The sequence below is a fragment of the Peromyscus eremicus genome, chromosome 2 (genome assembly GCF_949786415.1).
Source record: "Peromyscus eremicus chromosome 2, PerEre_H2_v1, whole genome shotgun sequence".
NCBI classification, from domain to species: domain Eukaryota; kingdom Metazoa; phylum Chordata; class Mammalia; order Rodentia; family Cricetidae; genus Peromyscus; species Peromyscus eremicus.
The window spans coordinates 116,412,724-116,429,384 of record NC_081417.1 but is presented as its reverse complement, the minus strand read 5'-3'; positions in this window follow the sequence as shown (position 1 = coordinate 116,429,384).

Genomic DNA, 16,661 nt, shown 5'->3' with positions numbered 1-16,661 from the left:
AAAACACCATGATCAACTTTAAAAAAAAATAATAAAAAAGGGTTTGTTTGGGGTTTAGGGTTCCAGGAGGTTAGTGTCCATGATGACAGGGCAGAGGTAGCTGGCAACAGGTGATTAGCACAGCAGCTGAGAGTCACATCTTGAACCACAAGCAGAAAACAAGAGGGCCAACTCAAACTGGCATCTTTTGAAACCTTAAAGTCCAGTGACATGCTTCACCCAGCAAAGCCACACCTCCTAATCCAACCCAAACCACCACCAAGAGACCACTAAGTATTCAAATGCCTGAGATTTATTCAAACCACCATATGTGGGTACAGCAATAAGACATAAGACATTTTATTGCTATGTCCATTTAGCCCAATAATGTTTTTTCCTAAGGCCCATGACATCTAGGTTCAGATTCTTGGTCTCATTGGCAGTATCAAGGATGGATTCCATCTCCTGAAGGGCCTTAAGTCCAATCACTTTAAAAAGGAACAACCTGTCTGGCAAGATATGCCCACTAGTTCAATAGTGGCATGAATGTTATGGGTCTATCTTGCAAGATAGGTTGTTACTTTACCTCACAGCATTCATACCTGGGTGAGCCTGATGATTACTCTTCTCCTCCAGTAGTTTGTATAGCACCTTACATTAGCCAGAGCGAAGGAAGCTTCCAGCTGAGTGCCAGCAGGATTTCTCTCTCGGCTTCCTGCTCCCGTCACCATGCTTGTTGTTTGCTGCCATGTTGAACTCTATCCCTCTGGAACTGTAAGCCCAAATAAACTCCCCTTAACTCTATTAAAATGGTAGGTTTGTCTTGAATGATTGGCAAGTGACAAATCAGGCTTGCATTTCTAGGATCAATCCCACTTGGTAATTCCAAATAATCTTTTATATGTTGATACATTTGATTTTTTGGACTTGACTGAAGATTTTTGCATCTCATAAGGGATGTTGATCTATAGTTTTTCTGTAGCTTCTGTTTCTTGTCATTGTTGGAAATGGTATCAAGGTGACTCTAGCCTCAGAGAAAGATTTGCTAAGTGTTCCCTCCTGATGTGTTTTTTAAAAGTGTGAGAGACTATTGCTAATTCTGCTTAAACTCTTTGAGAATTAGTCAGAAAAACATTTTTTGTTATTATTTAAACTGTTTGGCTTAATGGCTCAGGCTTCTTGCTATCTAGTTCCTATATCTCAAATTAACCCATATCTATTAGTCTATAAGTTGCCACGTGGCTCGTGGCTTACCGGTACCTTACATCTCGCTTGTCATGGCGGCGGCTGGCAGCATCTATCCGACTCCGCCTTCCTGTTCCCCCAATTTTCCTCTCTGCTAGTCCCACCTATACTTCCTGCCTGGCTACTGGCCAATCAGCATTTTATTTATCAATCAAACATAGCAATATATATTTACAGCAAGCAGGACATCCCACAGCACTTCTCCTTTTCAATTTTTTCAAAAAGGAAGATTTTTAACATAGTAAAATTACATATAACAAAACAATTATGAGGCCTGAGATTTTCTATATTTTTTAATTATTGTTAATAAAACCTCCAACTATCAAACTATCCTGATTATCTATCTTTTCTCTTTTTAGGAATTTAATAATTTTTATCTTTCTAGGAATTCTTTCTAGAATTTCTAGAAATCCCCGTAATTCATCTAGGATGAATTAACTAATGTGTTGGCAAAGCAAATATTTTTATTTCTTTATAATCCTGTTTTAAGTTATGCAAGGTAGGCAGTGGTGTCTTTGGGGTTTTTAGTTAGTTTTTACAACACTAGTTTTAGCAATTTGAATTATTTCTCTTTTTTCTAGGTGGGGTAGATTTTTCACTTTGGTAGATTTTTCTAAAGTGCCACCCACAATTCAGGTGAGCTGTCCTGCATCACTCCCTACTTGGGTGATTCTAATTTATATCAAGTTGACATTAAAACAACCATAATGTTCACAGATTTGAAGTCTTCCCCTTCACAGACATCCACAGTTATCAATTTCCCTTGAAATTCTCCCTTCACTGTATCTCATGAGAGCTCAGATGCTTCTGTTCAACCTTCATATCTCACTTGATTTTCTAGTGGAACATTGTGGTTTATTCTGGAGGCAGCTGGCTGAGGGTTAGTTAGTTTCCTCACAGATTTTCTTCTTACTTTAACTTCTTCCCATTATGAAAAATAAATATAGTTATGGATAGCAAACCTACCTGTGTGGTCTAAATTCTTTTAGATTATGAAGGAATGTTTTATGTCCTTGCCATCTATTTTTGAACACTAGCTCAAATGTACTTGTGAAAACCACGTCCTTTGTGGTAGCGTGTTCTACAGGTAACTGTTAGGGCCAGTTGGCTTTGAGTCTACGTCTACTAGTATTGTACTAATCCTCTGCCTGACTCCAAGAAACAACTAACACTAGCACAAGTACCCAAATTGCCTAACGATTTTGAAAATTGTGTTTAAAGTGGCTCACTATAAAACATGATTGCTGATGTAAAAATGTTTGTTGGAATTATAATTTAATTGAGATGAACACAAATTGCATTCTTCACAATCTTAAACAGTAGGTGGGAGTAATGTCAGTTTATTTGGCCAGGAAATCAATTTAACAAGTTTAACCACTCATCTCATGAGAAAATAAACATGAATATTTTTGTACTCTTACTTCACATTCCATAATGAATAATTGAAAGGAAGGACAAAATCTATTACTGATGTTTAAAATAAAAATCATTAAACAAGTCTAATGTCTAAACACTGATCATAATTATGGAGATTCATATATATGGTTTTGAGATATTAGCTGATATAAGAACTCTTTTTCTTAAAGATATAGCACGCTTGAAACAGTTTAAATTGTGTGTTTATTTTGTGAATTTAATAAGCCTTCTGCTTTGTATAGCCATTTATTTATCCTATTGGGACAACAGAGCAAAGTCTTGATAACTTAAGGATCCTAAGAATCTAACATCGTCTCACTGCCCAGAGATAAGGTAAGGTTTCACAGAGCTAGGGTAAGGGGTAAAGGCTTATCTGATCACAGCCCCACAAATACTCAACCGCAGAGCAAAACAATGCACGCAGTAATACAAAAATCCACAGGTCTATTCGGCATGGCCCTGCCAGGTCCCAGGTTTGGGCCATCTACAGTGGAGATATTCTAGAGCAGTGGTTCTCAGCCTTCCTAATGCTGTGCCCCTTTAATACAGTTCCTCATGTTGTGACCCCTCCCAACTATAAAATTATTTCATTGCTACTTCATAACTGTAATTTTGCTACTGTTATGAATCGTAATGTAAGTATCTGTGACCCCCAAAGGGATCATGACCCACAGGTTGAGAACCGCTATTCTAGATGCATTTTCTTTCCCTGATCTGACTGTAGCTGGGAGGTTGCAATGGGTAGTGAGTGGAGACTGATGCTTAAATGAAAAGCTGAATGTGGGGAAGATTCAGAATCTAAGAAGGGGAGCAATCGCACTCAGAAGAGCTGCAGCTGGCCTCAGAGAAGGCAAAGGTTTTTAGCGCTTTGTGATTTCAAAACTTAACCAGAAGAGGGCGCCACGCAGAGACAAAGGGAGGCATGGTCTGTGCACCCTTTTGATACTTCCTGAACCAATCTCCTTAACTTTTCCCCAGTCCACACTCAACTCTGTACTGTTCCTTAGGGAAACACTTAAGTCTCTAAAGAACTTACACTTATCATTCTCATAAGGAAACAGAGTAGCCCGTTAAATCTTAAGTACACTGGTTGAGGTCCACTCTTCAGGTTTTCAGAGCTAACGATGAACACCCTTGAAACTGGTGGATAGGCAGTCGCCCATGGTTTAGTTATTCTACAAAATAATGATGCACTGCTTAGCTTTTGTCAACTTGACACAGACTAGAGTCACCTGGGAAGAGAGAACCTCAACTGAAGAATTGCCTCCATCAGACTGGCCTGTGGGCAAGCCTGTGGAGCATTTTTCTTGATTGATAATGGCTATGGAATGGCCCAGCCCACTGTGGGCGGTGTCACTCTGGCTTCCCTCAGTCGTGGGCTACAATCTATAAACGAAAACAATCTTTCCTTCGTAAGTTTCTTTCAGTCGTGGTGTTTATGACAGCAGCAGAGAGCACACTGGGACTAGAGCATTAGAATCACTCTGTCAGGGTAAAACTTTCTAGAAACGAACCATCAGGATATGACTGCCCAGACATAACGCATTTTTTAAGTCTTTGAAACTACTGGAACAGTTTAGAAATCACCGACATGGAAAGAATATTAAAAATGTAATTCGCTTCCTCGGTTTTATTGCCCTGGTTTATTTTCTGCATTTTAGTATGCCTGAGTGATTTGTGACTCTTGTTGGCAGTTGTAACATTCAGTGCTGTCTACACAGCTTATGGGAGAAGGAGCTTGTCTGTGAATTTACTCCGAGGTCAGCTATAAAGAATGACTTTAGAAATAACCTTGAGAAGTGGGACCCTACCAGAACAGTGACTATAGAACAGGTAAATGACTTACAGGAATTAAGGACTTTATCAGTAACATGTAAAGACAACTGCAAACTTGCAAAGATATATAGATTTAGGAAGCTATATAAACCTACATAGACAATAGGTTAATAAGGAAAGTTTAATGATGACTTGGAGATTTAGAAACTAGGGCTTATAGTCTTGCCTCTACTTTCAAGAGAAGGCATTGGAAAATTTTTATTTGAATTTTTCATTAAGATATTTTAGGTTTCTCAGTTGATAGGGCATGGTACTTAAGTGAATCCTTCCAGGAATTACTTTCAAAAATTCCTATTCACAAGAATTCTCTCTCTCTCTCTCTCTCTCTCTCTCTCTCTCTCTCTCTCTCTCTCTCTCTCTCTCTCTCTCTGTCTCTCTCTCTCTCTCTCTCGCTCTCTCGCTCTCTCGCTCTCTCGCTCTCTCTCCTCTCTCTCTCTCTCTCTCTCTCTCTCTCTCTCTCTCTCTCTCTCTCTCTCTCTCTCTCACACACACACACACACACACACACACACACACACACACACACATACACACACAGTGTTGATTCCTTGCATTCAAGGCATACAAAGAAGCAAACTAGTGCTTTTATAACAGACTAAGCTACACAGTAAGATTCCACTCTTTTGGTAATTTGCCTCTGCTAAGATACCTTTTAATTTTTTATCAACTGTTTATTGAGTGTTCCTGGTATTTGAAAGCAATTAAATCCTCATGAATGCCAGGATGATTTATCTGTATATTTCCCAACCTTTTTCAGAATCTCTTAATGGTAATGTATCAGTGTCTCCATTTTCTTTTTCAAAAGGGGTGAGCTTTCACAGCAGGATTACAAAATAATTCTCAGCGTGCCTTCCTGACTATCACCGTGTACAACAGGAGAGAGGAAGGTGGCTAAGTGGGAAGCTAACAAGGGGGAAGACGGCAGAATGTAGCTCATGCCAGAAGATCACAGTTTCTGAACATAAGTAATAAAGGAAATTAAAAGTGAAGTGCTTCTTTGATCCAACACTTATTTGAATTTTCCCAGGTGGTGACATGCTTCCCTCTACAAGAGTAAATTGTTTCTTATGAGAGGTATTGGTTCTGGCAGAGTTATTTCTTGTACAGAAAAACAAAACAAAACAAAACTACATTGATAGCCAGGCTGTAGTATTCAAGAGGCAGAGCATCAAAGGGCAGAAATCTCAGGAACAAAAATGTAAAGACACGGCTACTATCTTTAAAGGATCTCTTTAGGCCAATCACATAATACCTCTTTGCTTAGTTTCTTTTTCTGGAGAGTAACCTATTTCCTATCTATTTCATTTTTCAAGGCTCAGGAGTGAGAACTCAGATGATAATGCTCTTTCTACTTACCATTTATAAGGAACTGCAAATAGGAGTGTGCGTGCGCATGCATGCATGCATACACACACACACACACACACACACACACACACCCCTAGAGGTTCACAGATCAAAACAAATCTCTCCAAGAGCTTGGCCATAGCTTCTCAGTGTTGTTATTGCTGCTGAATTGCTTCCAGGTTGTTTGAAAAGCAACCTATTAGCATCTGGATTATCAGCAGGGTTTTTTTTGCAACATCAGTTAATAACGCATCTGTTAGTTGCCTATTTGGAAACTATACTAAAGATGTGTGCTGGCTCCTTTGTGATAGTGTCTATTTAAGGAGGCTGGATCAGTTCAGGCTCACATGTATCTTTGGCAAAGCTACATGGAAAGATCACACAGCTCAGCTAAAGAGCTGCTGGTTGTATTCTAGGAGTATTGTAGTTTTTGCAGTGTCCTTAGTTGGCCAATGAAACAAGAAAGGCATTTCCTAGCTAAGATCCACTTGTCTCCTTTAAAATGCACACAGTGATTCACCAAAGTGATTTCTAATACTTGAGCTTTACCATCTGACCTGTGCTCTGGCTCCAGTTCCATGAACTATCTGAAAAATTAGAATGCTAAACAGCTAACCTTCACGATGTGACTGGAGTCTGATTGTTCTTAAGAAATAAAGAAAGCAGGATCAGTAAATAGGTTTTTATGTCAAAACTAGAAGGAAAACACATCACTTCTACCACTGTTGCCACTACAATTCCCTTGTCCAAGACTCCACTGGGGTTCACTGCCATGTTTTTGGGCTATGGAGCAATGAATTAGGCTGTTCATAACAGACATTCAAAAATATTTATGCAACAATGAACCTAATAAATATATCCTGTAAGCACCAATGCTGATTTGACACAAAGAACACACTCCACAGACATTAACACTTTTGAGATGTAGAATATGTTCCACAAATGCTCCACACTTACTGCACATATGTCCAGCTATGTTTTCTGTGATCTTTATGGTATGGCTTTTCCTTCTGCTGCCTGCAGATCAAGATATAGAACTCTCAGCTCATTCTCCAGTACCATGTCTGCCTGCATGCCACCATGTTTCCCACCATGACAAAAACAGACGAAACCTCTGAGCTGTAAGCCAGCCCCGATGAAATGTTTTCCTTTAGAAGAGTTGCCCTGGTCATGGTGTCTCTTCACAGCAATAGAAACGCCAACTAAGACAAGCATGCATCACCCCCATTATCATTTATGTCTCCTCCCTACCATCTGGCTCCCTCAGGTGGATGACAGCACATGTCAACACAACTCGTTGTCTCAAAGATGAGTTGTGAAACAAAACTACAGTAAATAAAACAGCTAGTTATCTGTCCCTTTGCTGTGACAAAGTCTCTGACAAAAATAAGGAAAATGAAAGGAAGGGTTTCTTTGGACTTGTGGGATACAATCCATCATGGCAGAGGGTATGGTGACTAGAGCAGGACAGCGCTGGTCATATTATATCCTATTGCTGCCTGTGGGGGCTGGCCTCCAGTAGGACAGGGCTCAAAAGGAATCCACAGAGTCAGTGTGTACTCTGACTTTTTTGTCTGAGAGGGTTAGGGAAAAGACACTCACACACTCTCTTGATGGTTTCCTTCTTTATTCTTCTTCTGTATTCTCTGTTCTTTGTTTTCCTGGTGATTTCCTTCTCTCATTCTTGATGTTTTCCTTCTCCTCTATCTTTATTCTTGATGTTCTTCTTCTAACTCTATCTTTATTCTTGATGTTTTCCTTCTAACTTTATCTTTATTCTTGATGTTTTCCTTCTCCTCTATCTTTATTCTTGATGTTTTCCCTCTAACACCCTCTAACTCTTTCATTCTTAATGTTTTCCTTTAAATTCATTTTAACTCTATCTTTATTCTTTCCCTTACAGCTTATATACCCCAGCAAAATCTTTCACGCACTATAAAGATTATAATGTGGTTACATTCTGTTTTTCAAGTGAATGATTACAGTGAATACAAGTAAAAAACAACATCTTTTCCATATCCCTTACATGATCAAACATTTTACATAATTCATGTGAAAAACAAATTATCCCAAGAACCCACATACTTTCATACCCAAGCAACTTGTTATAGATTAACAGTGTGCAAACAAGCAGAATATTCTTTTACTAGCAGGCTGCATTTTGAGGTTACAAGGAAAGGACCAATCACTTTATTACTTATCTTGAAAGGTAATCTTATAAGGAATTTTAAAGGAATCAGAAATCTAAACCTTTATATATGAAAAAGAATCAGTCTGCTCTACTTTAAATCTTTAGGATGCATACCCACTCACTAATAGTTTTGTGTATCAAGAGATTGAAAGCAGAAATGGGTATAAGGAATTAATTATCACTTTTGGTCATCAACCAATCCTAGCAAGAAAGGCATGTCAGCTAATGATAATTGTGCTGCTTTGTTCTTGTTCCCTGACCTTAACGAGTTCCTCATTCAACTATGTGCCTTTGTAAAACTTTAGATTATCTTCTTGGGTTTTTCATCTCAAAGATACTTAACAAAAACATCTTAGTCTAACTTTAAGTTATTTTCAAAGTTTTGTTTCAGCTATGATGTACTACAAAACCTGTCAATACATCTCCCAACATTAAGGCTAAAAGAATTAAGCCAGCTGGGTTACTGGGACTCAATTGTTTTTCCTAATTATTAACCTAAGCCACAGTCTGTACAGCTCCTCAGTAGAAACTCATATGTTCTAGCTGTGTGACAGTTCTTTGTTTTATTTTTATTCATCCAAACTCTATTTAAACTAACATTATTATTATCAATTTGAAAGTATAGCTTAGGAAGAAATCATCTTCATAATAGTACACAGGTAAAAATGCCCAGTAGAATGGGATGCTTCCATGAGATAAACACACTACATTACAGGCAGTGGGGATCTCCCCACACCCATTCACACTGTACCAGATACCAGAGAAAGATGGCAGCGGCAAACATGTAAAGGCACAGCAGAAGCAAAAGACATTCTGGAGTCTGTGGTCTCTGGGCCTTGCCTATCCAAGATTCGCCCATTAGGGATTCACCTCCTGGTAGACTGACACCCTGAAATCAACTGCCATCTGCTGCTCTTCTGACATGGCCACTGGCAATATCCACAGTTGGGAAGCAGAGAGTGAACAGGAAATGGGGCTGGATTGTGAAACATCAAGGGTCACCCTCCATGGTTTCATAATCTTCCCAAGCAGCACCACCAAAAAGAGACCCAGTATTCACACACATGAGCATGGGAGCTAGGCAAATGGCTCACTGGATAAGAGTCTTTACTGTGCAAGTATGAGGACCAGAGTTTGAATGCCAGCACCCAGGTCAAAAGCCAGGTGTGCCCGGGTGTTTGTAGTCCTAGCACTGTTGTGGGTAAAGCCATAAAGATCACTGGGACATCAGTGATCAGGGAAAGATCTTGTCTCAAAGGAATAAGGCAGTGAGTGACAGACCAGGGCATCTGACTTCTCTGGCCTCCACACCCACCCATGTGTACCTCCATACCCATGTATACACTATATGCATGCACCACACGTGCTTACACACACACACACACACACACACACACACACACACACACACCCCAAACAGAAAAAATAAGCACATGAGTACAGAGGGAGCATTTCACACTCAAACCAGAACACCAGCACACCTTAACAATGAGCAAGAAACAAACTCTTGAGCCTTCTTGCTCTCTTGCCATCTGTGCCAGATTAATCAGAATCAAGCCAGCACATTTCCTCTTCATGTTCTCTTGAACACAAACATGGCTGCAGTTCATCAAGTTCCTTGTTCAGCAACTTTGATCAGAAATCAAATGTAATTACCAATCAGGGGGCCACTGCAAGCTCACTGTGGACACAGAAAGGGGCTTTCCACAGTTGAGAACTGTAGTATTTCTAGGTCTTTTCCATACACAAAATACCTCTGCAGTCCCTTAAAGAAACACAGTCCTAATTTGTATGTCATGAGATAAACAGCTTTGTTTGTTAGTACATTTCCCATTTGCACATATATTTATCTGCAAGGAATAAGTTGTAATAATCGATATATGTTTGCCTTCATTGATTGGAAGATAAAAGTCTATTAAAGATAACCCCCAATCAGTCAGACATCATAGGTTAACAGTTAAAGGGAGCGTCTCCTTGCCAGGCTTCAGGCACAGCTGAATATTATGTCCGTGTTCACTCAGAAGATATTAATCGCACTGCTATTTAAACAGATTTATTTTATATAAGTGAGTGTTTTGCCTATATGTATATCTGCACCACATGCATAGCTAGTGCTCACCGAGGCCAGAAGAGGGCATCAGATCCTCTGGAACCGGAGTTACACAGACAGTTATGAGCCACCATGTGGGTGTGAGGAATCAAACCTAGGTTCTCTACAAGAGCAGTCTGTACTTTTAACCACTGAGCCTTCTCTCCAGGCCCCAAACAGAAAGTTTTCAAAATTAACTTTTATTGAGTTTGTTCTCAATAAAATTAGGGTAATATCCTAATGTACCTAGTGTATTCTGAATACTGTCATCCCACCCAACTGTTCCCATCTCTCTCCCACCATTATTCCTTCCCACTTCATACATGCAAGTCTCTTTTCACATTTGTGTTCTTTTGTTTTATCTTGATATCCACTGAGTTTCACCAGGGTCATCTATGAAATATGGGTTTGAAATGATCTACTGGGGCCTTAGGGAGCCTCAGTGAGTAGAAAGCTGAAGACAATGACTGCCTCTCCCCATGTGTCTCAGTTAGGGTTTCTATTGCTGTGAAGAAACACCACGACCATGGCAACTCTTATAAAGGAAAAACATTTAATTGTTGTAGCTCGTTTATAGTTCAGAGGTTTAGTCCATTATCATCATGAGGGAACATGGCAGCATGCAGATAGACATGGTACTGGAGAAACAGCTCAGAGTCCTACATCTTAACCTCTAGGCAACAGGAAGTGATCTGCCTCACTGGGTGTTGCTTGAGCATACATGAGACCTCAAAGTCCACCTCTGCAGTGACATACTTCCTGCAAAAAGACCATATCTACTCCAATAAGGCCATACCTCCTAATAGTGTCACTTCCTTTGGGGGCCATTTCCTTTCAAACTACCACACCCAAGTCCAACTGTAGCCAATAATTCAGCAGGGAAGAATGGAGTTCTGTTGGCCCCATTCCATCGATTATTGATTGTTGACAGGCTCAGTCTTACACCCATTGCCAGGAGGTGCTGATGCTGCTGTGGTACTATGATTGTATTGGCTATACCACGTCCAAGGGACAATCTTTCATGGCCTTCCTCCCTCTTTTCTGGCTCTTACAGTCTTTCTGCACCCTCTTCCATGATGTTCCATAAAATTAATATAAAGAATTATTATGCCATCATATGATGACAACCATCAAGTTAGGCACAGAACTATGAAGAGTGCCTTAAGGAAACTATCCAAAGAAGACAAACTCCACTGAGGACAGAGCAGATGTGTGGAGGATTTTCCTGGTTGCATAGTCCATTCTCCAGGCAGCAGAGGCAAAACAGTAGAATGCAGGAGAGATTGCTGAAGGCAGACACACAAGGGCATGCAGAGCTGAAAACAGGCTACCTAAATGCATTGTTTTTAATTCCTTTTACTTACCAACATCTACTAAGTGCTTATTGTTTATCAGACGTTAGACTCTAGACTCTGCTCTCATGAAGGGTGCACCATCACCATTTGTTAATCAGATAAGGATTAATTGCTATTGTGGCAACTGTGAAAGCAGTACTGGTTTAAAGGATGCAGATAAGCAAGTGAAAGTAGTGTTTGGGGTCAGAAAAATGTGCGCTAGAAACCAACATTTCGGCCACATCCTGATGAATGGTGAAAGCCATTTAGCCCACCAAAACACTATTTCTACTTTATTTCTAGACACTATGACTACTTTATTTCTTCATCCTCAAATTTTTTTCTTTGAAATTTTACTTGTTTTCAAATGACAACATATACATTCAAATAGTTCTTTTCAGTGGCGTGTAGCAACACATGAATGGATACTATGTTACAACGGTGCTAATTGTGTCCATAACATTATATCCTTTTCTACCCTTCTTACCTGGTTTGGTAGCTAAGTCTAGCAGGGTAGCAGAGGGCCATAAACTAGCCATGTAACCAACCTCCAAGCCCACATCTAGCACATCCTAAAGCCAAGCAGGATCCTTCTGATTAGCTGAAGCTACTTGGCTTCCCAGAAGCATATCTGTAGGATATAAGCCAGGAGCTCCTTGTGGCTGGAGTTATGTACTTGAGGAAACCATTTAAAAAAAAATGTCAACATGCAGAGAGGAAAGAAAGCAAATACTAAGTAAAAGAAAACCAAGAATGAGAGCCAAGAGGGGCAAGAAGGAAGAAAGGGAATACAGTAGCCTAGCCCTGCAGGTGACCACTCCTGAGGTCAGGCCAGCCTGGTCTCTTGTTGTCCCCAAAGTCCTGATTAACCAGTCTCAGATATATCTGGCTATCCAGATTCCAGTTGGCTGAATCACTGGTGGAATGCATTAACATTTTCAAACTTAATTTAGTATCCCACATATGGTAGGAACCTAACAAATGTTTGTTAAACAATAAAGGTTTTGCACAGTACACAGCAAACAAGGGGCTTGGGGTTAGCAGCCATGGAAATAATCGACCGACATTATCTGGAAAGCCTCAGAAAGCTGGACAGGAACTGGTTTGGAAATAGCAAGTGCATCACGGCTGCAGACTGTAACTTAATTTTCCGGGATGAGAAATGTTTGAACTCAGGTTTATTTAATAAGCACCCTATCATAATATATCTTCTGAAAGCCATCTTCCTGTTCCTGTGTTTTTCTCCCTCTTCCTGTACTGATGTGTTAGTAAACTCCATTTGCCCTTCTTCCTGTCTGGTGATTCAGCTACTGTGGAACATCATTTGGAAGTTAAAAAAAAAAAAAAAAAAAAAGAGGGGTTGGGAGAGTCGTCATCTCTCCCCAGGTCTGTGAATGTATCTTCACTGTTCTATGGGTCCAAATATTATTATTTTAATAAACCAGCAGTCTATGCAATCATGAAAGGGAGACAGTATTACAGTATTAGTGTGCCCCCTGCATAATTAAAGGCAGGTGGAAGGGGAAGGTGGGCTGAAGAGTTAGTAACCTAACCGCCTCAGGTGGGCTGAGGGACTCCAAACAGGAAAGGTGCTAACAGATTCTGCAGGATGTCAGCTCCAGGAAGCTGCTGTTGAGATGAACAGTATCTACCACTTGAAGCTGAAGGGGAGCAGCCCTGCAGATGGACCCTTCCAAACCCAAGTTCCTGGTCTGCCCTATGAACCCAAGTCCCCTGCCCTATGTTGCAGTCTCCACCCCTGCAGAGAGTACCATGAGCAACAACATGTGCATCCGTACCAGCCGCTTGCTCGGCACAACTCTTACATGATTTAGAAATGGTTTTAAAGACCCAGGGCTCAGACAGTTCCCTAGCAGGAACACAGAGGAAAGAGCCTCTAGGTAGACCAGTGTACTTTTCACTGGAACGTTTAAGATGGCTGACTTCCTAGTTCGCCTTCTCTAAGACAAAGACGCCATGGGCTTCCTCCCCTCTCCATGGAGAGAACTGTTGAGGTTAGGGAACTTTCAAATCTCCCACTGGAGAGCTCGTGTGTTGGAAGCCAAACAGCTTCCCTGTCACTGTCTGAATTATCCAATCTCCTGTGGCAGCCCAATTCAAGGGGAGAAAAGAGCAAGTCCTTTCCCTAAACATGAAACAAAAACCCACTGCCCTCTGAGCAGACTGTGACATCAGCTCTGATATGATACCATCCCACCTAGGGGACTTGTCTCTTTATGAGCTTCTCTCTCTCTCTCTCTCTCTCTCTCTCTCTCTCTCTCTCTCTCTCTCTCTCTCTCTCTCCCTCTCCCTCTCCCCCTCCCCCTTCCCTTCCCCCTCCCTCTGTCTTTCTCTCTCATCTTTTCCCTTTCAATAAAATCTGGCTGAGTGTTGAGACCTTTGCTTTTCCTGTCTTCTTATTCCTTTCAGTGGGAAGAAAAAGAACCGCAGCCCTAGAGGACATCATCCTTGACCCCCAGTTTAGTAGTGTTGAGGTTGTGGAACCTTGAAAAGGCAAGGCTGAAGGGAAGTCATAAGGGTACTACTGGGTTCCAACCTCATGAGTGGATTCCTGCCCATTTCAAGGGCCATACTGATTTCAGGTACGTGAATTCAGTTGGACAAGAACGGATTTTTCTAAAGAGTGAGTCTGGCTCATCTGTGCTGTTCTTCTTGTCTTGCCAAGTGGTTCTTCCACACACATGCTCCACCATGGGGTCAGATGCAGAACTGGAAGCTGAAAATACTCCTTTTTCATATCAAGTACCCAGCGTTCAATATTTTGTTATAGCAAAAGAAAGTTAATATATTCGTCTATAAAATGAGGTTAGTAATAACAACTTATTTGATTGGTTAAGTAAAAGTACTAACAACCTATTTGGAAGTTTTTAAAAAATGAGATTGTCATGGGCTGGAGAGATGGCTCAGAGGTTAAGAGCACTGGCTACTCTTCTAGAGGTCTTGAGTTTAATTCCCAGCAACCACATGGTGGCTCACAACCATCTATAATGAGATCTGGTGCCCTCATTATTGATGGTTGTGAGCCATCATGTGGTTGCTGGGAAATACACTCAGGACCTCTGGAAGAGTAGGCAGTGCTCTTAACTGCTGAGCCATATCTCCAGCCCCAAAGAGCCAAACATTTTGTCAGTCAACATTTCAGCCAACAGCTGGATGCTAAACATGATACTCTAAGCTGCCTAGAGTTGTGGGAACCTTGTCAAATATTGCCTCCATGGTTATCAAGCTTCATCTTCTGATTTACTTTGTTATTCTTATATTGTTAATTTTTAAAAGATTTTCCAATTGCTTTTCCTCCTGTTTCAATCTTCAGATGAGTTGTTTTTTGTTTTTTTTTGTTTTTTGTTTTGTTTTGTTTTTTCACTTCAGAATGGGTTTTCTATTGTAGTCCCCAAAGTTCTGATTAACCAATCTTGGATATTTCTGACTATCCAGATTCCAACCAGCTGAATCACTGGTGGAATGCATTAACATTTTCAAACTTAATTTAGTATCCCACACATGGTAGGAACATAACAAATATTTGTTAAACAAGAAAGGTTTTGAACAATACACAAAGTTCTTGGAGAACTTTTCTGTTTTCTTTTTGGAATATCTACTTCAAAAGCACAAAGTTTGGTTCTGTCTTACCTTCTTCCTATCATTTTCCTCTTTGTTTATACTCAAAAATTTGTCTGTACTTTCCTCTTTCTCTTCATTTGGTGTGAGAATTTTACCTTTCTCTTTCATACCAGGGATTTGAGTGAGTCAGTTATAGTTATAGTACTCAGGGTGCTTCCCATTAGTTTTTCCATTACATGGTGGCGTTATAGAGGAGATAGGTTCATTCTGGCTTCCTCAATTTCCTGTGTCATCCTATTCTATTGATTCCTCAGGATGTCCAGCTTAGCCTAATTCATATTGTACTAACTCCTTCCAGCACCATTTAAAATTTTTCTGTGTTTTCTTCTTTATATATATAAATATATATGTATGTATATGTGTGTGTGTTTGTGTATGCATGTATATGTATATACAGTATATGTGTGTGTGTGTGTGTATATATATATATATATATATATATATATATATATATATATATATACTCACATATACTTTAGATGCTTTGCACAGTTCCCATATCATTTCATATAAATCATGTAATGTCTGATGTATCTAGTACTGCTACTCTGAACATCTGTTTCATGTTTTCTGGTCTTGCGTGGGTCAGTTCTCTTTGCACTTCGTTTGAACTATGGTTTGAGAAGGAAGAGTGCTTGGTGATCTTTCAGCTTGGCTTCATGGCTAGATGAATTCTGTGAGGTCCCCAGCTACATTCTCCTAAAATTTTATTAGCTATTCCTTGGCCTGGGGGAGGTATTCTCTGTTTCTTGGGGAAGACCTTTAACCTCAGGCTTTGGTACCCAGACTCCATCAGATTCAGTCAATATTGGTTCTCAAGTTTGCCCATGCTGCTCTTCTCTCCTCCAAGATTCTTCTATTCTACCAAAACAGAAGAGATCTTCCTAGGTCCTCTTCTGAGTTGAATGCAGGATAAAAGTTATCAGAATTTGCCTGACCCCTTTTCTTTCCATTGAACTGACTTTGTGTAGCTGGTGCCCAGTTAGGCAATCATAAGAAAAGGCACATGTTTTCTTTCTTTCCAGTGGTTTATTTATTTATTTATTTATTTATTTATTTATTTATTTGTTTGTTTATTATATTTTATAGTTATATAAAATATAAATGTTTATATATGTATTCAAATTATATTTCTTTCAAATATATATATACTTTAAAAAAATCTGTCTCATAAGTAATTGCCAATTTCTGGAGCAGTTTCTGAGGGTAAATTGTTACAGCATTTGTTGATTTGTTTTAATGAATGAGCATGTCTTTTCTCATTCAATTAAGTTATTAGGAAGAAATTCCATGCTCCAACCTCACTCCATCATTTTTGCTCGGGCATTAGCACCAGAAAATAAAATTACCCTATACCCATTGTGTTCTTATTTTCTGTTGATTAAGCATGCAACATCTATTTATGGAACACTTATTTGACCCAAAGAATTCCATTCATACTTCTTTAGACCAAAGGAGAAAAAGATTTCCATGTCATAAAAATGGATTGATCTCTTCCTCCAAACTCTCCAAACTACAGAATCCAGAACTTTTGATTTTATGCTTTGGTACCTCACGAACTCTCAAGCTTCCTAGTCATCCT